Source organism: Choristoneura fumiferana, chromosome 4 (genome assembly GCF_025370935.1).
Source record: "Choristoneura fumiferana chromosome 4, NRCan_CFum_1, whole genome shotgun sequence".
Taxonomy (NCBI): Eukaryota; Metazoa; Arthropoda; class Insecta; order Lepidoptera; family Tortricidae; genus Choristoneura; species Choristoneura fumiferana.
Window position 1 is genome coordinate 15,591,347 of NC_133475.1, and position 21,391 is coordinate 15,612,737.

The 21,391-nt window shown below is 37.2% G+C and overlaps 1 pseudogene; it reads left to right on the top strand.

The window, feature by feature from the left end:
- Positions 1-448: 448 nt before the first annotated feature.
- LOC141427073 (transmembrane protease serine 12-like) lies at positions 449-10,355 on the top strand (annotated as a pseudogene).
- The last annotated feature ends 11,036 nt before the right edge of the window (positions 10,356-21,391 follow it).

Genomic DNA, 21,391 nt, shown 5'->3' on the forward strand with positions numbered 1-21,391 from the left:
AAGTAATTTTGCAGGTACCTTTAATAAAAGAGGATCATTTAATTTTTGGTCTTGTTTTGTCAAAGAACTTTACTTTTGTCATTTATCATAGGTATACCTTAACTAAATAAAACATTAATTTTGTAACATATAACTTAGAACCTCATTGAATAAGTGCTTAAAACATCAGTCCATAGAGAACCGACACTTCAAGTGTTTAGGCATTTTTGGTAAGACTCTTAATTGTTCTGGATCAGAGATACCTTAATTATGTACTAATACGTCAACTAGATCATCTTAAATTCCAGAGCTAAATATTTTAGGAGCAATTTAAAAACTTTCAAGTGTAGGTGTTATTGTCCCGAAGACAAACAAGTTTTTGTCGTTTTTATTTTCAATGTTGTTATTAATACACGCTGTATAAGCCAGTTTGATAACGTAGCAAACATGTCACCATTTTAACTGTTGTGTTAAGGTTCAGTGTTTGTTTAGTCGTGTTTAACAGGGATAAGATCAAGTATTGAAACAATTAAAATGAATCTCTCATTAATTATTACTATCGCATCGTTACTATTAATCGAAGTACATCCTATGGCCATACAAGGACCTGCTCTGACAAAATACGATCCTTGTAACTTGGGTGTTATTTCATTTGATAAAATTACTGACATTGTTTGGCGAGGGGTAGTGAATTTTGTGTTATACCCTTACTTGACGGTAGCAGAAATTGATATCCACTTCGGCCGGCAAGTCGTTATTTACGGGGTAAGATATTTAGTTAATTCAATTAAAGCGTACGTATATAAAATATTCACTACCGGATTTTTCCGGACTTTCGTCCAGTGCTGAATTTTGTTCAGTGCCTCAAACGCATATGTGCGTTCGCTTAGCTTTCATCTAGTGCTTCAAAGCGTCCAACATCTAAAAAAGGATATAATTGGAACCATGATGAAGGGAACCATGTGTTTATAACTATGTTTGCTAAAAAATCTGAAAAGAAGTTAGAATAAAACCAATCAATCTCTCACTAAATCTAAATTATCTTAACTCTTCTGTATACTTAATTTCCAATCTTTAAATAAGAGTACCTGCCTTCTATTTTGTTTCTTCACCATTACTACACTCCTACAACTACTCTACGGTAGCAGTAGTGGAGAAGTAAATTAAGGCAGGTACTTCACTGAATAACGTCTGAATCAATAGCCTGTAAAGTTACGAAACTGAAAGTAGGTACTCGTAATACAAACAAATGTTTTTTCAGAGCACTCAAAATTCTAGCATATCTGTGAAGGATGACTGGCATAATTTCATCCTCAGACCCAAGGGAGCGCTACCGAAACAATATTTCTTTTACCTGAGATTGGCTGATAATGGGACCGAAGTACCTACAGTAATGAAGTTCTCACTGAACAATGCCACGCTTTGTAATGACGCTATAAAGGTATGCTAGAATATTTCAGACTCTAAGTTAGAAATTACTAAGTAGAAATAGCGACACCGAGTCGATATCAAATGACAGAAAAATTTGAATGTAATTTGTTTTCAATGAGATCATTTTTTCTTTTTTAACTTTTACACTTATACGGAATCTGGGCAGTGACTCATTGTATCTAATGAAATGAAATTTTATTGCCGGTGGTAGATTTTTTGATATTCATAAGTGCTTGTCATAGCCTAAATTAAATAAAGATATTTTGACTTTGACTTTTACTATTAGAATTGGTTGGTCGCTCTATTGATAGGAGACTCTTCCTCTATTGACCTTTTGAACGAATAGGTACAAAATTTTTTAGGCGGCCCAAACAATCGAGTCTCTAAACCGGACAGCGAATGACCGTGAAAACTACAGACACGTCTGTGGAAGACGATCATTGGCGCACGCTGAACTGACGTCTGTCAGGACAGAATCTCTGGCCGGTGATTGGCCGTGGCACGTGGCTCTGTTAAAGAAGGACCCATACAGTGGCATCTCACGCTACGAATGCGGCGGAAGTATTATATCTAGAACTGCGATACTCACAGGTAACATTTATTTATTGGTCTTTTTCTTTCTTTTATGAAACAAGACGTCAAATCAGTCAGTCGATCAGATGTGGACCACCTGATGGTAAGTGACCATCAACACCAGTGGACACCCGCAACGGAACAAACATCCACGTCAAATTTCATGTCTCTAAGTACTAGGGGTTAAAGTTTTGGGATAAAATCCCGATACCGTGCGAATTATCGGCATAAAAAGTAGCCAATGTGTTATTTTAGACGTCCTGCAATTACATACCGACGTCCTGCAATTTCATCCAAATCCGTCCACTCGTTCTAAATAACGTGAAGGAGTAACATACGTACACACGCATACTCACACTTTCACATTTATAAAATTTGTAAGAAGTAAGATGTGCCCTGTTTGCCCTGCCCTGTGGGTGGTGAACCATTGACTAATTTTATTTGACGGATAAATTTGATGCCGTCTTTATCAATTCGAACAAAACAAACAGAGACGGCATCAAATTTATCCGTCAAATAAATTTAATCAATGGATGGTGAATCAGGGGGTTAGTTTTGAGACATTATCCGTATAAGTATGCAGTCATAGTTTCTAAATTTAATAAATGCTAAGAATGTTTTCTTTGATATAGCTGGACACTGTGTCAGTAAAGCTGGTGTTCTAATCGCCCCCCCTATTGGAAGTTCTCGCGGGCGTCAACAACTACACTGATTACTTTCAAGTGGGAAGACAGTCTTTGATTGTGAGTATAAAACATTCTTGTCAAAAACTAAGGGTTGAATGAATGATCATTTAGTCAACTGCCAAAGAAGAATAGAATTACTACAGTAAGTACGTTCCAATGATAACGGTTGGGAAATTTGGGTATCACAACTGATAGTATTTTTCTAAAAGTAAAAACAAGTGATAGACTAAATCTTAATTTTTTATGCAAGTTTTTTTGCTGGTTGTTTGACTTATTGCGCCAGACTCTCAACCCGGGTCGATGGAACGGTTAAAGAGTTCCGTAATGCGGAAACGAATCCGACTAGACCACCGGAATTTTAATTGCTAACAGATTATTGTATTGTCACCGGTCTTAGGTGTATAAGTAACTATGTAAAATTTTAATACCTGCAGGAAGTGCTTGAAAAATAATTTGCAAATTTGGAAACAGCAACAAACAACTTACATACGTACGAATGTTGCAAGTTAATAAAAGCTTGTAAAAATAAGTTAATTACAATATAACTTAAAAAAAAATATTTCAGACCATAAATACATGGGTAAGCCTGACTAAGCTAATTAATTCTTATCAAAGGTTGTAAAAAATACCGACCAAAAATCTGAGAGATAGCGCCTAATGCAATCAGGTTGTAATTTCTTGGGCGTAACTGAAGTCTAATCCAAGGCTTACAAGCTCTCTTATTACTTTATGAGCAAAGGGACGCCAAAATTTACGTGGGGATACAATTTTGTGATCAGGAAAGTACTTACCCTTCTACTCAGGTCACTACTTTATCAAATTTAGTAAATACAATAAAATTGTCTGAGTATTTTGTTCAGAAGTCCTATCATAAAAAAAATACCTTATTGATCATCATCCCATATATTCCCACTTGGGCACAGGCCTCCTAGAACAAGAGGGCTTATAGTTCCCACGAATGGGATAACTTCATGACCATTGAATCGCTTAGGTCAGGTTTCCTCACGATGTTTTCCATCACCGCAAAGGTTGTAAATTTCAAATGTACCGCACAGGAATTTCGAAAACTCAGAGGTGCGAGCCGGGGTAAACCACTGTTGTATTGGCGTTAATAATTTTAATTATTAAATTTACAATTGTATAAATTTTACTCATATACAGGGGTCGGACAAAAAGTGCGTGACGTAAAAATGACGTAATCTTACAGATAGTTTTTATTTACTTCCGTGTGAATGTGTAACATGCTCATATTTACCAAATTTAGTAAATACAATAAAATTGTTTGAGTATTTTTTTCAGAACTCCTAGCTAAAAAAAATACTTTATTGATTAAATTATTAAATTTACAATTTTATAACTTACACCATTATCATAATACATTTTATTGACATTTAAATACTTTTAAATGAGTAACTTGCCTACAGAGGACTATTTCAAGTAATAATTTTTATATTATAATTTACTTTTAAAAACTACAAGGATCGTTGATTTTGGAAATGTGACTACCTTGATACACCAATCACTCGCGCAGGTATTAACAGTTGAGATATGCTCAACATGTTTCGAACCAATGGTTCCTTTTCAAGGTAAGCTTGAATGGAAAGCCAACCATGGTTTCCGTGGTTGGTTAACGCTAGTGACCGATCATCTATTATTATAAAGATCTTTAATTTCAGGCTGAGAAGATAGTGCTTCACCCAGGGTACAGCGATGCCCTGGCCACTTCTGACTTAGCTATCATCAAAGTGAACAAGCTGAGGTACACTGAATACGTCCAGCCGATTTGTATCTGGGGTCCAGTGTACGAAAAGACGAGATTATTTGGAACACAAGCGACGGTAATGAAAACAGCTGTTCGTTTAGGAACAATCAGCATCAAAAGTAGCGGATAGCTTTTTTACTCTGTCGCAATAACACATTTTTCATTCTTGTATGACGCTAAGTATAATTGTACGTGGTTGTAAAATGATGAAGTACCTACAAAAGTGTGTGTACTTTTGATGCTGACCCTACTTCGTTTTTTTATTCATATTGGAAATTTGATTCTCGAACTCATTTCTTAATAAATTTATCGTAAAAGTGAAGTATAGATGTAGTAAAGCTAATTCGCAAAATATAAATTTATTTTTCATGACAATATGTACCTATCATGAAATACGAACCCTTTATTTCGTTCGCTTTTAAATTTTTAGCAAGCCGTCTGTGCGGGAGTATGCTCGCATTTGACCAGTTTTTTTGTTGTTAAATATAAAATCGTTAGTTGCTAAATGAACGGATACGATACCCTCCTAGCGCCATCTAGTTTTCACATAGCTTATTTTTACAGGTGGTTGGCTTTGGCTACACAGAGAACAACAGACTATCGCAAGTTCTCCGATCGGCATACACTATGGTTCAAAACGATTCTACTTGTATTGCATATTCGCCGGCAATCTACTCTGGGCTACTGAATGAGTTCACTTTCTGCGCTGGCTATGGACCGACTTCTGGTAAATATCATCTAGTCAGCCGAAAGACGTCCACTGCTGGACATAGGCCTCCTCCAAGGCTCTCTACTCAGACCGGTCTTGTGCTTTCCGCATCCAACGCGATCCCGCGATCTTAACCAGATCGTCGCTCCATCTTGTTGGAGACCTACCGACAGCTCGTCTCCCGGTCCGCGGACGCCATTCGAGAACCTTCTGGCCCATCGGCCATCAGTCCTGCGAGCAATGTGCCCCGCCCACTGCCACTTCAATTTCGCAATTCTTCGGGCTTCTGGTAAATATATCACTCTTTTAAGTCGTTACACTCTTGACAGGGTGGTTGTAGCGGTAGCTTCAATAATTAAGGATGATACTTGATAAACATGATAATAAATATGATCCCACTGCTAGGCACAGGCCTCCTCTCAGAATGAAAGGGGTTTGGGCCGTAGTTTCCGCGCGGACTCAGTGTGGATCAGGAACTTCACACACAACATTGAATTGCTATGCAGCTTGTGCAGGTTTCATCACGATGTTTTCCTACACCGCAAAGCTCGTGGTAAATTTCAAATGTAATTTCGCACATGAATTTGGAAAAACTCCCGTCTATCCAACTAGTCCCATTGAGTTGTCCCATTGATGGGACAACTGAGACGATTTACTCCCAGTAGTCCCATGGGACAAATGGCACTAATATTTTTATCATATTATTGTCCCAAAAGTCCCATTACCGTCATTCTCCAATGGAACTCATAATGCAACTAGTGGTGCGAGCCGGGGTTTGAACCCACGATCCGCTGCTTGAGAGGCCATAGGTCAAACCACTAGGCCATCACGGCAGAAATGATAATGATACTGATAAAAGGGGGTAATTAAGTTGATAAAACAAACGACGAAATTGTATTCTGAAAGTGAACGAACTGATTTAATGCTACGAGTAAATGATAAGGTAAACGTACGAGTGCTCGTCGCTGTCCCAGTAGTTGGCATCTTTAATCTTATGTCATTAGCAATAGAGATGACAATGTCGAGCCCTCGGACGTTTACCTTATTTCGATATTAAAGTAAACTACAAGCGTTTGCAAACGCTTGCGTATCTAGTGTAAACTCTGTGCTACTTTTTAATATGTACGTATAAAAATGTACGCTTGTCCGTGCAGTGGTCGTCGTGGTCATATTAATGAAGATCATTGGTGAATGTTCATAACGACTTTCTTGGGAAAATAGGAGGGTAGTCCATAGTTAGCAATATAGATGGAGACCGCGGATGGGCAAGCGCAGCGTAGGACGTCTACCAACGAGATGGACGGATGACCTGGTCAAAGTCGCGGGTTCATGGTGAATGCCAGCCGCTGCCAACCGAAGCTACTGGAGGTCTATGTCTAACAGTGGACGTTCGAGGCTGAGATGATGATGATGATGAATATAGAGTGTAAAAAAGCTGTGGTGGCTTAGGATCGTGAGTTCCGCATTCAAATTCAAATTCACAAATTCGTTTGCGAAATTAGGTAAGTAATTTTATTATTTGAAATTTACCACGAGCTTTACGGTGAAGGAAAAAATCGTGAGGGTGCCTGCACAATCCGGCGAAGCAATTGAATAGTGCAGTGTTTTTCAACCTATGGGTCGCGACCCCCGGGGGGGTCGCAAAGCCTCTTTGGAGGGGTCGCGAGGCCCCTAGTTGCTGGAAAAAATACTTCAGTAAAAAAAATAGCTTAGAAATCTTTATTAAGAAAATGTTAACTAATAATATTTGTCACAAAATAAAATACATGAAAAAAAAGGGTAGGGGGGTCGCGCAATATTTCTTTATACTAAAGGGGTCGTATCATGAAAAAGGTTGAAAAGCAATAGTGTGTGAATAGTGTGTGAGAAGTTTCCAATGCGCACTGTAATGTATGTTTGCTTAACTAAATAGCGCTAATTTCAGCCCCTTCTCGGATTGACTTAAAGTTCGAAACAAATATGAATTTTGGATGACCATGCAAGTACAGTCAACAAAAAAAATTTTTTAATTACATAATTTTCTTTTCAGGTATAAACCCCCGCAACGGTGACAGCGGAGGCGGTTTAGTGGTCAGCACTATGCAAAACGACCACAGGATTAGCTATTTCATACGCGGGGTATTGTCCAAGTGTGGCGTAGCTCCCGGTCACACTGAATGTGACCCAAAGTACTACGTAGTGTATACCGACGTTGGGCCACACTATTCGTGGCTGTTCCATCACTCCGGATTGAAGTACAGGGATAATATTTTAAATTAAAAAGTGATATCTACTTAAGTAACTATAAGTTATTACTTGCCATGTGACTTTGGGTCAAACTATTTTATTTATTTATTTATTTTTATTCAACTGGATGGCAAACGAGCAAGTGGGTCTCCTGATGGTAAGAGATCACCACCGCCCATAGACACCTGCAACACCAGGGGGATTGCAGATGCGTTGCCAACCTAGAGGCCTAAGATGGGATACCTGAAGTGCCAGTAATTTCACCGGCTGTCTTACTCTCCACGCCGAAACACAACAGTGCAAGCACTGCTGCTTCACGGCAGGATTAGCGAGCAAGATGGTGGTAGCAATTCGGGCGGATCTTGCACAAGGTCCTACCACCTGCAACGCAGACTAAAACGAAATGGAAATTATATACTATATACTTATATACTTAAGTTGGATGACGTTACGTGCTCAGACATGCTGGCTCCGTCCTACGTCAGAGGTTCTGCCAATAAGCCAGGGACTGCTGCCGACCACGCCCAGACAACCAAGTGCCGCAAATACGCGTTTTTAACAAATGATTACATATTTGCGGCACTTGCGTTAGAAACTTTAGGACCGTGGTCATCCGACACCAAAAAATTTGTTCGCGAGGTGTCGGATAAATTAGTTGGCGTCTCTGGCGACCCCAGAGCTGGGTCTTTTTTCGCCCAGAGGCTGAGCTTAGCCGTGCAGCGAGGGAATGCCGCAAGCATACTAGGCACGATGCCCCGGGTAGGAGAGATACAGGGTTTAGATATTTTTTTATCTATATAATTGTTATCGTTTCTTTTTATACTATATTATGTTTGTTGAAGTAAAGACAATTTTAACAAAAAAAATTTTTTTTAACTATAATAACAAATTATATCGCCATGAAATGAAATTTTATAATAAATGATGTTATTAACCACAAGCATTTATTGAAATTAAATATTTACCTAGATTTTGAAGGTTGAAATTTAATGATTCCGGCGTTCGGACTTTTAAGACTAAATAACTAAATTTAAGTATCCTCAAAACACTTCAATGTTTATGATGTCGTAAAATGAGAGGCTGCCAAAAAGTTGCCTCATATTTTTAACATAACAGTAAATGTGCGAGATTAATATAATGGCCACTGAATGAAAGTACAACTTTGCTAAAATTACGCGGCCTTAGTAGGCCTAAATAATACGCCTGCAATGCTATTTTAATTACTAGCAACACATGTGCCTACAGAAATTGAAACAGCAGGCGTAATCGGGCCATATAACTGAAGCGTATTTAAATGCTTATTGTGTGTCATATTAGCTGAATACTATAAAGTACTATAAAACTATAAAGACATAATAAAGGGTTATTATTTCGCGAATAAAATAAGTACTTTTTGAACCAAATAAGTAGTAACAGTTTAATCTCCTCGGCAAATCCCAAGATGCATGCGGAACATTGTATCATCATAGAGTCGTGAGAACATCTGCATTTTTCAATGCACGGACACAGTATCTATTATAGCGGAGCTTCCCGCAATAGGGCGAAGTAATTGAATTTCTGAAGCGCAACACGTCTCCTCAGAAATGAGGGAACTCAACGTTAATAATAAATTTCTCTTATGAGACATTGCTTAGTCGGTTGTGGGGGCTAATCGGAACTAAGGTGGATGAAATGGATAAAATCAGAAATTAGGTTCATGCTTTACAAAATTTTATGTAACTTGCAATGTTCATATAGTGCTAGTGCTCAGATTGGCTTGAAATTTTATACGGATAGTAATTATTTAGTTTGATTTTGATTCGACGAGAGATGTAACTAAAAGTTGAAATACAGACATCAATATAGCTTTTAATAAAATTACGGAGTATGCTGTAGGTATGTATATTGATGAACATTACTAATACGCGTTGAAAATTATAAATCTGATTTAGCAGAATTAGATGTCTTTTGATTTATACGAAGCATGTTATCTTCATCATCATCAACAGTTTGGAAAATTATAAATACTGAAACCGGTCGACGTAAGAACGCGGAGTCCTCTATATCATTAAAGATTAACAACGTATTAGAAACGGACGCGGTTAAAGTAGCTAACGAGTTTAATACCTACTTCTCTAAAATCCCCATCGAAACGACAAAATGTCTCGCGTCTTCCTCAAAGTTAGCTGAATCGCTCTTAAAACAAAATGTATCTATTCCAAACTTAAGTAATTTTAAATTCACGCATGTCTCTCCCTGTGACATCATTAAGACTTTTAGATTATTGAAAGTAAAAAAAACGGAAGACTTGTGGGGCGTCTCAGTTAAGGTTCTACATTCCATTTTAGATGTCGTTGCTCCAACTTTAGCATTTATATTTAATAGCTGTATAGATGAAGGCGTATTTCCAGATTTGATGAAATATAGTAAAGTAGTTCCTATTTTTAAATCAGGTGATAAAGATAATCCCTCTGATTATCGTCCTGTGTCCATCCTATCAGCGTTTAGCAAAATATTCGAAAAAATAATGCTGACGCAAATGATCTCGCATTTTAATACCCATAAAATCATGCATCCACAGCAGTTCGGATTCACAAAAGGCAGGTCTACTACAGACGCGGGTCATAGTTTAGTTAAATTCATATTGCAAGCTTGGGAGGAATCACATGACGCTATAGGTGTATTCTGCGACCTTTCGAAAGCTTTTGATTGTGTGGATCATGATACTTTAATTTGTAAGTTAAATTTTTATGGCATTCGTGGCCTCGCTTTAGAACTCATTAAATCTTACCTCACACAAAGAAAGCAAAAGGTAGCGATTAACGGAACGGTATCGGAGGGATCTGTGGTCGAAATGGGAGTGCCTCAAGGATCCATTCTTGCCCCATTCCTGTATCTTATTTATGTAAATGACCTTACTTATATGGTAAGCCAAAAGTCGGGTATAGTTATGTTTGCTGACGACACGTCTTTACTGTTCAAGGTTAGTAGAAAAGATACCGACTTCATTGAGCCCAATGAAACCCTGTCCGTGATATCCGCATGGTTTGCTGCCAATAATTTGTTACTAAATCCTAAGAAAACTAAATGTATTAAATTCTCGTTGATAAATTCATCTAGCTCGAATTCAGTTTCTAATATAAAGTTAAATGGTCAAACTATTGAATTTGTAAAATCAACAGTATTTTTAGGAATAACGCTCGATTCTAAACTACAGTGGGGACCTCACGTCACAGCAATCGCGGGTAGATTGAGCTCTGCTGCTTTTGCAGTTTGGAAAATACGGCAGCTAACCGATGTGGCGACGGCACGGTTGGTGTATTTTGCTTACTTTAATAGCATTATTTCGTACGGCCTTATTTTATGGGGATCTGCTGCAGACATTGAGTCAATTTTTATCTTACAAAAGAGAGCAATTAGAGCAATTTATAATTTGAAGACGCGTGAATCTTTAAGATCTTTTTTTAAGGAAACAGATATCCTAACCCTGCCGTCGCTTTATGTTTTTGAAATAATCATGTATGTTAGGAAGAACATATGTGATTTTCCCACTAACGTCGATAAGCCAAAGGCTACTAGAAACACAGGGAAGCTTAAAGTTCCATCTTACAGACTGGCTAAAACCAAAAAGTCTTTTCTGGGAAATTGCATACGTTTTTATAATAAAATTCCAAAAAATATTATAAATGAAACGGATACAAAATTCAGATCTATTGTCAAGAAGACATTAATATCAAAGGCGTATTATAAAGTTAATGATTATATCATGGACAGGGATATTTGGAAATAATTCCGATCCGCATTAGCGATCCCTTCAAATAGCGAACCTACTGTGTTAAAAATAAAGTTGTGTTAAATACTTGTGATGTATACATATCATTTAATAATATTGTAAATCTGTTTTAAAAAAATATATATATACCTCGTTGAGTTTCTTGCCGGATTCTTCTCAGCAGAGGTTTTTCCGAACCGGTGGTAGATTTTTTTTTGACATTCATAAGTGCTTGTTATAGCCTAAATTGAATAAAGATATTTTGACTTTGACTTTGACTTTGGATCTGAGCCTACGTAACGTCCCACTGCTGGGCAAAGGCACATCTTAGAATGAGAAGACTTGGACGTAGTTCCCACGCGAGCCCAGTGCAGATTGGGTACTTCACACACACCACAAGGCCACCTCGGCTTTGAGAGTAAGTTTCAGTCATCAGTCATCCCAGCCTATATACGTCCCACTGCTGGGCACAGGCCTCCTCTCAGAACAAGAGGGCTTGGGCCATAGTTCCCACGCGGGCCCAGTGCGGATTGGGAACTTCGCACGCACCATTGAATCGCTTCGCTGGTTTGTGCAGGTTTCCTCACGATGTTTTCCTTCACCGCAAAGCTCGTGGTAAATTTCAAATGTAATTCCGCACATGAATTTCGAAAAACTCAGAGGTGCGAGCCGGGGTTCGAACCCACGACCCTCTGCTTGAGAGGCGATAGGTCAAACCATTAGGCCACCACGGCTTATTAGGCCACCACGGCTTCACGGAGAGTAAGTTTAAATCAAAGCAAAAAACAAACTTTGTCAAAAACAAAACTCGACAATCTAGTTGACAAGTTTAACAAGCTGACGCTGACACCATTAGATGTCATCTGAAAAGGATCTTACCTTTACTTCGTTTCAATGAGGCATTCTCAACTTAAAATGAAACGGTGGACTTAAAACTACAAATCACACTTTTGAAATGCGCGTTGAAGTAGCAACGGGTAGGCCATATAGCACGGAGAACAGATGGCCGTTGGAACCGAAAAGTTCTTGAATGGAGACCGCGTTCACGATGGATACATGCCGCTTTCAACCGAAGCAAATAAAGGTTTAAGGGGGCTAGCAGTGGACATCTTATGGCTGATATGATAATGATTGATATGCTAAGTAGATAATGTAAAGATTTTACTCCCCCGAAAATCTGATGGTAAATTTTGCATATAATAGCTGTTAAATTTTTTCAATCCTAATCGTTTACTCAAAGCTAATAATTTCATGTTGTAGGCACATTTTTAAATTGCCTCCGCTTCTGTAGCTAGTCGCAAAGGGAAATTGTTTTTCGCTTCGCTGAGCCTGCATTGCTTTCGAGCCACGCGGGACATAAGCAAATGATGTGGGTAATGTTCCAAACTTGCGACGTTGGGAAAAGTATTTTACTCCAAGCCTGGATTTTGGCTTGACAATACTCGAATGAAGTTAAATTGTGCTATTTTTCAAGATTATTTTTGCCGTGTTTTTTGTTTTGGTATAATTTTGCAAATTAATTTTAATACACTTCCATTGGTTGAACTGACTCGAAATTTAATACATAGGTGTATGTAGGTTGGATGACAAGGAAAATAGAGTCAACAAAAAATACACTTTTGCAAAAAGCTTGGAATAATAACCTAACCAACAAAAAGTTGGAAAACCCCCGACATTGTCACTTCAAAGTTCAATATCTCAAAAACGACTCAACCAATTTTGATAAAACATGTCTAAGAACGAATCGATTCTTGAAAAAAATCGATTTTCGAATAAAAAAACGCATTCAAATCGGTTCACTCGTTTAAGAGCTACGGTGCCACAGACAGACTCACAGACACACATAGCGGTCAAACGTATAACATCCCTCTTTTTGCGTCAGGGGTTAAAAATGAAATGTTTATGTGTTTGTTTGTGTTGTATTCATTTGTTTTGGCGCCCACTTCCAGACAATCGACTTGTTAAAATCCCGTTATTTTGTAATTATTTTACAATTATCCTTGTGACGAGTAATTACAATGATACTAAAACTCTTACAGTTTTGTCTAAAAGTAGAATGTTTTTTTGATGAAGTTTTTGTGTTGAAGACTAGGAGCCCACCTCGGCTACGTACGGGCGCAATTTTAAGAAAAAAAACACGGTTCGGTTTCAATAGCAAATCTTTCGGTCGATCATAAACAGCTACAAGTCAGAACTGTCTGGTTTAAAAACATGTAATTGTAAATGTTTTCTTTACACACAAGCAAGACTGTGACCAATGTTTAGAAAAAAACAAGTTGGTAATGGAGTAATATTGAGTGTTAATTTTTGTATCAAAATAACAGAACGTGAATGTATTTACAGAGGAAAAAATTCGGATCCAATTTTGAAGCTCAACTACTACTATATATTATTAACTTATTAACTTATAAGGTATAGATGAATTATCGAGAGCTCGAAATTGTGTATGTAGTAGTAAATATTGTGTGTCTTCAACAGAAAATCTAGATTTGAATTGTGTCTTCTGTTGATCAGCATAAAACGAGGTTTTTAGGATTCCGTGGCCAAAATGGCAAAAACGGAACCCTTATAGTTTCGCCATGTCTGTCTGTCTGTCTGTCTGTCTGTCTGTCTTTCCGTCCGTGGCTTTGCTCAGGGACTATCAATGCTAGAAAGCGGTAATTTTGAACGAATACATAAGTAAACTATGCCGACAAAATGGTACACTAAAAAATTTATTCTTCTTTTTAAAGTACATCTCTGATTCAATTCTTGTGTTTTCACCAGGGCGTATAGCGCACGTATCTGTAATCATACAGTTTGTATCTAATTGGAGTAGGTATACACAAAACAAAAACAAAACAAATTCTAAGCTGTTCGTGAGTAGAAGACTTTTATTATAACATTGGAAACAACAGAACTATAATTTTTTTAATTTATTTTTTTTCTGGTTTTTGCTTCTCCTGAAAAGTTGTGTTTTGTGCTTTACGCCCTTTGAGCCCTCACAAATACCTGAAATCTTTAAATTATACTAGTAAGTGCACAATTTCACTTGACCACATTACCTTTTCGGTGAAAGAAAATATTGTGAAGCAGTTCAATAGAGTGTGTGGGGTTCTCAATCCGCGCTGTGCCTGCGTAGGAATTACAGCCCAAGCTAAGACTGATACTTTGAGAGGTTGCCTGTGATCCCACAAAGGAATGTATGTGTACAGGCCAGAGATGATTTAAACATAAACTATTTGGGTAATGTTGAATCCCATCAAAACATAAATGTGAAATGAGAGCCAAGTTCAATATTATGATATATGCCGTTCTTTCTTATATTCTAAGTTGTTATAAAATATTTTATATTGTTATAAATAAAATAAAAATAAATAAATATCATGGGACACTTGACACCAATTGACCTAGTCCCAAACTAAGCAAAGCTTGTACTATTGATACTAGGCAAAGGATAAACATACTTATATAGATAAATACATTCTTAAATACATATTAAATATCCAAGACCCGAGAACTCACATTGGTATTATTCAAAATATCTGCCCCGGCCGGGAATCCCGGGACCTCAAGCTTCGTAGTCAGGTTCTCTAACCACTTAGCCATCCAGTCGTCAAAAAACATAAACTTAAGAACTGACCATTGAACTTGGCACCCATTTATATCCCACTTCTTTTGTTGTTAAAGTCAACAATCAAGGCATATATATAATAATATTGAATTGGCTCTCATTTTACATTTATGTTTTGATGGGATATCATTACTTTTTGTACAGAAATAATTTAATTTAAAAATTATAAAAAATTATAAAAATGGATAAATTTGAACTTCATCTGAAACTGTTTCTAGTTGTATTCTGTATTCTATTCTTCTGTTTGCCAATGCCATATCCTATCATGGCTGAAAATTTTAGTTGTCCGATTTCTGGGATAGCAATGTGTGCCATCTGTGTGTATGTGGGCTGTAAGGCCACATACTCCTGAATTCATGCCAATGTATATCCTATATATTTTATATCGTATTAATACGAAAATATAGATTTACAGCCAATGTTTAGAGAAGAAAAAGATTGCTTGAAAATTGCATTTCTAAATATCTGAACACCGTAAAAGTAACAAAAAAATTTGAATTGAAATTAAAAATACAAAAAGATTCCAAAAACCAAACTTAATTTGATTTCTTAATAACGATATCCCTTGTCCGGGTGAGCGGTTAGTTCCGATGGAGTGCCGAAAAGTTTCTCTATGAGAGCTACGGCATAGATGTCGCTAGTGTCGCTGCTTAAGTGGCTAAATAAGAAACAACACAAGCTGAGATATGAGGTGCATAGGAGAAATTCGTGTCTGTATCGTTGTCCAGCGGTGGTGTAGCGGTATAGCACACGGCACGGAATGCCGAGGACCTGGGTTCGATTCCCAGCGCTGGTCTTATTTTTCTGGTTCTTCTGTGCATCTATATTTCAGTTTGTATTTTCGATATAGGTTTTACGGGATGACCATAAACGTAACAAAAAATTTGGAATTGAAATAAAAAATACAAAAAGATTCCAAAAAACCAATCTTCATCTGAACACCCGTCTCTTTCTAAAAGGCTTTTCTCTAATGCAGTCGGTATGGCGCTACTTGCGTGTGATGTCACATGCAAGTATGTTTTACTCTGTCTTATCTTAAATTTCAACCCTTTATAACTTTGTAACAAGTAACTAAGGATAGTTAGCTTAAAAATTGTTTTTCCGTTCATTCACAGGCATTGATAAACTTTGATTAATAAAACAAAACATAAAAGAGTCAATTAACGTATCTTTTTGTCACCAAGTAAGGTAAATGTACGAGTGCTCGTCACTGTCCTAATAGTTGGCATCTTTAATCTTATGTTATCAGCAATAGAGATGACAGCGATGACAGTGTCGAGCACTCGGGCGTTTACCTTACACAGAGTTTTTTGTTCAAGCTGTATAAAATGTTATCTTTGTTTGGTCTAGACTCGTGCTATCGATCTAAGTGACGCGTGACAATGATGCTAGACCTAGTTGATTGAGGATATCTATTTGTTAGATGTACTAAATTTACTTCATTCCCACGGGATTTTTTCACAGACAAAATTACGGGCAACAGTTAGTGTAAATATGAAGAAAAAAAAAGGACGATTAGTAAGATAAATTTAACAGAGATGAACCAAATTTACTAACACAATCGAGACTTTATCGCGCTATAAAACGAGTAATAATTACCTTTACGTTTGGACCACATTTCAGTGGCCGTCTGGACACGAGTAGACGAGTAAATGTTGTAATGTGGTCGAAACGTCGAGTTAATTATTACTCGTTATATAGCGTAATAAGTCCTGATTGTGTTAGTAAAAATCCCGAAAGTTTAAGTTTAAAGACGAAGTAAAACTACAACGCTGTTACAGCTACAAGGATAAATCCAACTCATTGATCTCATTGTGATTCTCGCTGCAATCCGAAGCAAGATCGCATTCGGCAGCGACGAATTATATCCACTGTCACTCTAACGTATAACCCGCTTCACGCAACTAACAACCCTAACGGTTACACCTTTTACTCCAGAATCCCGTATTTTGGAAAGATATTAGAGGGTCACATTAGGTGTTTGAGAGCGGATTGATTGGCGAATAATGTCCCGTGACTGGCAGTTTGAGAAATTCCATTTCACACGTAAGGGGAGTTTTGAATTGATTGCTATCAGGTGTTATAAGCGGCTTTATCTTGTGATATCGTGATAAAGAATACTGATATTGAGTATCGATTAAATTAATAATTTTCGAAAATTATACCCTAAACTAAAAATACTTACCTGCATAAAACAATGAAAAAAGCTAAAACTAAAACAAATTATTTAAAGCAGCCCCCTTAGGCTGCGCTTCAAGCAGGGATGTGCGCGAGGAATGTGTGTTTCATGAACCAATAGAAACGCTTCATTTACCTATCCACGCAATGCATGTCTAGTGAAAACAGCTGAGCGGAGCAAGGCGAGGTAAATGAAGCATTACTATTGGTTCATGAAAAACACATTCGCAATACATCCTCGCATATCTCTGATAGAAACGGAGCCTTAGGCAAGGTCCCGAAGATTCTAGCAAGGAGGAAGCTGCCAGCTCTTCGGTTAACCTCTAAGTTACTTTATTTCTTTATTATAAACCTTCAGAGCTCTAGGACCCCATACCATGGACCAAGGGTCTCTACACCGAACGGAAAAAAGTCGTATTTGGTGCCTAGAATATAAGGGTATATTTCGATAATTTTGCTTTTTCAGCCGCTTCAGATGGTGCACCAACTCTGTTGCAGGTTCCATGGAGATAGGATGGAGCCAGCATGTCAGTACAACTAACATCCCACACAAGCACCTGACCCATCTTCCATGGAATCAAACTGATAATCTACGAAATATCTGCACATAGTATAATCTTATTAGTTTGAGGAGCCCACTAGACATTAGTTAGGTCTAAAGTTTAATTCTAAAATTATTGATCGTTTACTCACTTTGCATATCTATACAATCGTTACGAGTCACTGCTCCTGACAAACAGTTGCCGTGACATTTTAAAATGTTAACATGCTTCAATGGCGCCACCTGGCGGATATTGTACTTAATATATCAGGAACAAATCGCAATATTATAGAAGGGTGTGACACAACAATTATACCTACCAAGGAATTAAAGAGTGACTATTCTATTTGAATAAAATAAAACTGATAGAAAAGTTCATTATCTAGCCCATTTGTTCTCATAATAATGTAATCAAAAAAATTACTTCTCAAAGTAGACAAAATAAAAATTAAATTTTTAATATCATAATAAGTAGTAAAATTTAAAATTACGTACTTTACGGGTTCAAATAAAATAACATAAGCAATAATACTCTTTCCTCTTGAATTTTTACATAAGACGCTGAAAAATCCAAGCCTAATCGTAAGTTACAGTGGGAGCCGTTTTATTCCGAACGTAATATTTCCGTAACTCACTACCCGCTACATTATGTTCCGCTCGAGCCATAAAAAACAGCATTTTAATACTGTCTTAATATTTGTAAAGAAATCCAGACCATGGCCGCGTCAAAAAGGGCTATTTAATTATGTAATTAACTCAAGAACGCCATAATCGCGTGTAACAGCGCCATTTAGACATAGCTACAGGAGCAGTTACGGCAGCTTACACACGATCTAATTCTTCCCCGCAAAACAATTCTTAGTTCAACCACAGTAAGTCTCAAAACGTAACGTTTTTGATATGTCTAAGTAAAGAGGGGATCCTTGATGCTTATAAGTTGTACGCGTCAAGCAGTCCTCTGTTTTCTATGTAAAAGCATTCCACACCTGGATCGTTCCGTGACATTCTGCAATAAAGGTTTTTAGTCTGCCAAAGCTAAATCACTACCCCAATACAGCTTAACAATGTAGGAATAAAGCTTATTTTCCTACTACGAGACTGCAGAAAGCGATATGTGTAGAAACAAATAAGGTTAGTGGAGTGAGAGGCTGAATTCGGATGCGAAATATAAAATTCGGCGGCACGCAAATGCGTGTTAGGAAAAATAGTGCAAGCTATTGTTTGACGGGGAAACCCTTTCATGGTGCTGTTGAAGTAACAAAACAATACATGCGACATGGCACTAAACAGTTATACGCTAAAACACTTTGCTTTGGTTTTTTCATGGTGTGTCACGAAATATCACTGTATTGTGTACATTACACTTAGTTCGACAAAACGCTGGTACCCAAAAAACTGGTCCGTCGGTTACATTTCATATCATCATCATCATATCAGCCATAGGATGTCCACTGTTGGACAAAGGCCTCCCCCATAGATCTCCAGTTGCCTTGGTTGGAAGCGGCTTGCATCCACCGTGAACCCGCGGCTTTAACTAGGTCATTCAGAGATGGACTCCATCTCGTTGGTGGACGTCCAACAACGCGTGCCCATCCGCGGTCTCCGTACGAGAACCTTTCGGCCCCAAAGACCATCGTCATAATTATGGCTATTCCGTGCTATATCGCCTGCTCATTGCCACTTCGACGAGCTAATTTTCAGTTACATTATCGTAATATTATTATTGGACGCGTATTTTTTATTTTGTCAATAAAACAAAAACGATCAGGGTAGCCAGTTAAAGTTTCGTGTGACGTCACGAGCCCCCACTTCTAAACTTTGGATGCGCTTCATCTTTGTAATTTTTTGTTTGACTGACAAATTGACAGTTGAAATTTATACAAAATGCAATGCGTGTTTCTATTGCCGATACAACAACAAATAATAAAAACCGGTCAAGCGTAAGTCGATCTGAGGGAAAAAAACATTTTATGAAACCAAACAGGAAATTAAGTCACTCAGTTTATTTTTTAGAGATAATACGCCGCCAGCGTCTTAGGTACAATGCCCCGCGCTGCGCTGCCTTTAGAAGAGGAAGCCCGTTTTAGTTTATTTTATGTGTTTTTATTTTTATTTTTATGTAAAAATTCATTGTTTAAATAAATATAAAACAAGCACCTAGATAACCTTAAAAAGAAATAACCTTAATAAAGTTTAAATTGTTTGAAATATTTATTACTTAAAAATTAAGATTCTTGCACTTTGTTCAGTTTTTTTTTCTTTCAAATAACGTACGCTCATCCACTGACCTAGAAAGTAATTTTACTAAACTAAAAATGTAATTTGGAATAATATTCTACCAAATATATTTATGTAAGCTGATTTGTTGCTGAGTGTTGTCCGATTATTTATTACCCACCCACCAACAGATTTACCCCGATTATGGGGTTAAACGGGATTTATGAACAATAAAGCTCCTAGCTTTCCGTTTAAAATTTAGACTTTAATTTTACTCATTAAATTGTGATTAGAGATTAACTTAAACGCATAACTTGATACACGATTAAAATTTGTGTGAAATCTTTGTGTGTCGGTACTAATTATTGGCCACATGTTTATTTATTTATTCCATACTTTTTGGGAAATTTGGAAATACATTTTTCTTAACAAACTAAGCGGAATTTCTTTATGATTTCTTAATAGGGTAATGACTTAAAAATATTTATTTGCACGTTGTTTTTTTTTAATATTATTAAATTTAGTTTTTGACTGCTTTGAAAGAAATAAGTTTTTGGTAAAAAAAAAACATTTTACGAGCTTTTTTGCTGACAGTACTTTTTGTTGACTGTCACCCAAACTACATTTGCATACCAAATTTAAACTAGATGCCATTAACCGTTGAAGAGTTCCGTCCCGTGGAGACGATCCTGGCTGGACTACCAGGACGTCACTACCAAATTATTGTATTGTCACGCAATTTACATTAGTCTTCCAAATTTCAAGCCAATCCATGGAAGTAGTTCGAATTTAACTTCCAATATTTAATTACAGACAGACAGACAGACAGACAACAGGACAGTTGAAACTAAAATAAAAGCTTGTAATTAATAAATAGTGGTTGAATTGACAAATAAGTGACATTGCAGCTCACTGTGGAGAAAAAACTATGGGATGATCGAGTTTTAGAAGAAACTATGAGATGATCGAGTTTTAGAAGAAACTATGGGATAATCGAGTTTTAGAAGAAGCTGTAATATAGGCGTTACTTTGCGAAAATCCATTTTAGAGTTTTAACAGCTCGTTAAAAGATAATACACAGTGGAGTAAACGAACGTCAATTACTTCGTAGTCTCAAAGACGCATCCCTTTCAACGACATATTTTATTATTACTGCAAATGATCATTTTGTCAACAAATAAAAGCTTGTAAAGAAGCTCAGTCGACGCCTTGTGAGCCAGAAAAAAAAATCTACTCGTAATGTTTTAAAACATTTTCTAAAGGAACGCACGACATTTTTCGCACGAGACACGCGACTTTATCAAACAGTGCTAGGTCTCGAACATGATTATAAGTGTACGTGCCTCGAATAGCTGGGGCCCGACATCGAAAGGAATTGTGGCACATCAAAGAGATTCGAACGGAGCTGATTTTTATATAAAAAGTGGTATTGTTATCACAGGCGCATAATTTTGTCTTTTGTACGGTTAACGTCGGATATTTTTAAGAGTAACGTGACAGAACATTTCTTTGTGTAAAATAAGTGTAAATGTATTTGTTGACACAAGTACAAATCACGTAATAAATTGTTTTTCTTGTCAATTTGATAGTTTGATATGTTTAGTTATTTATTTTTGCAGGTGGTGTGCAAGGTCCGCCCGGATTGCTACCACCATCTTGCTAGCTAATCCTGCCGTGAAGCAGCAGTGCTTTCACTGTTGTGTTTCGGCGTGGAGAGTAAGACCT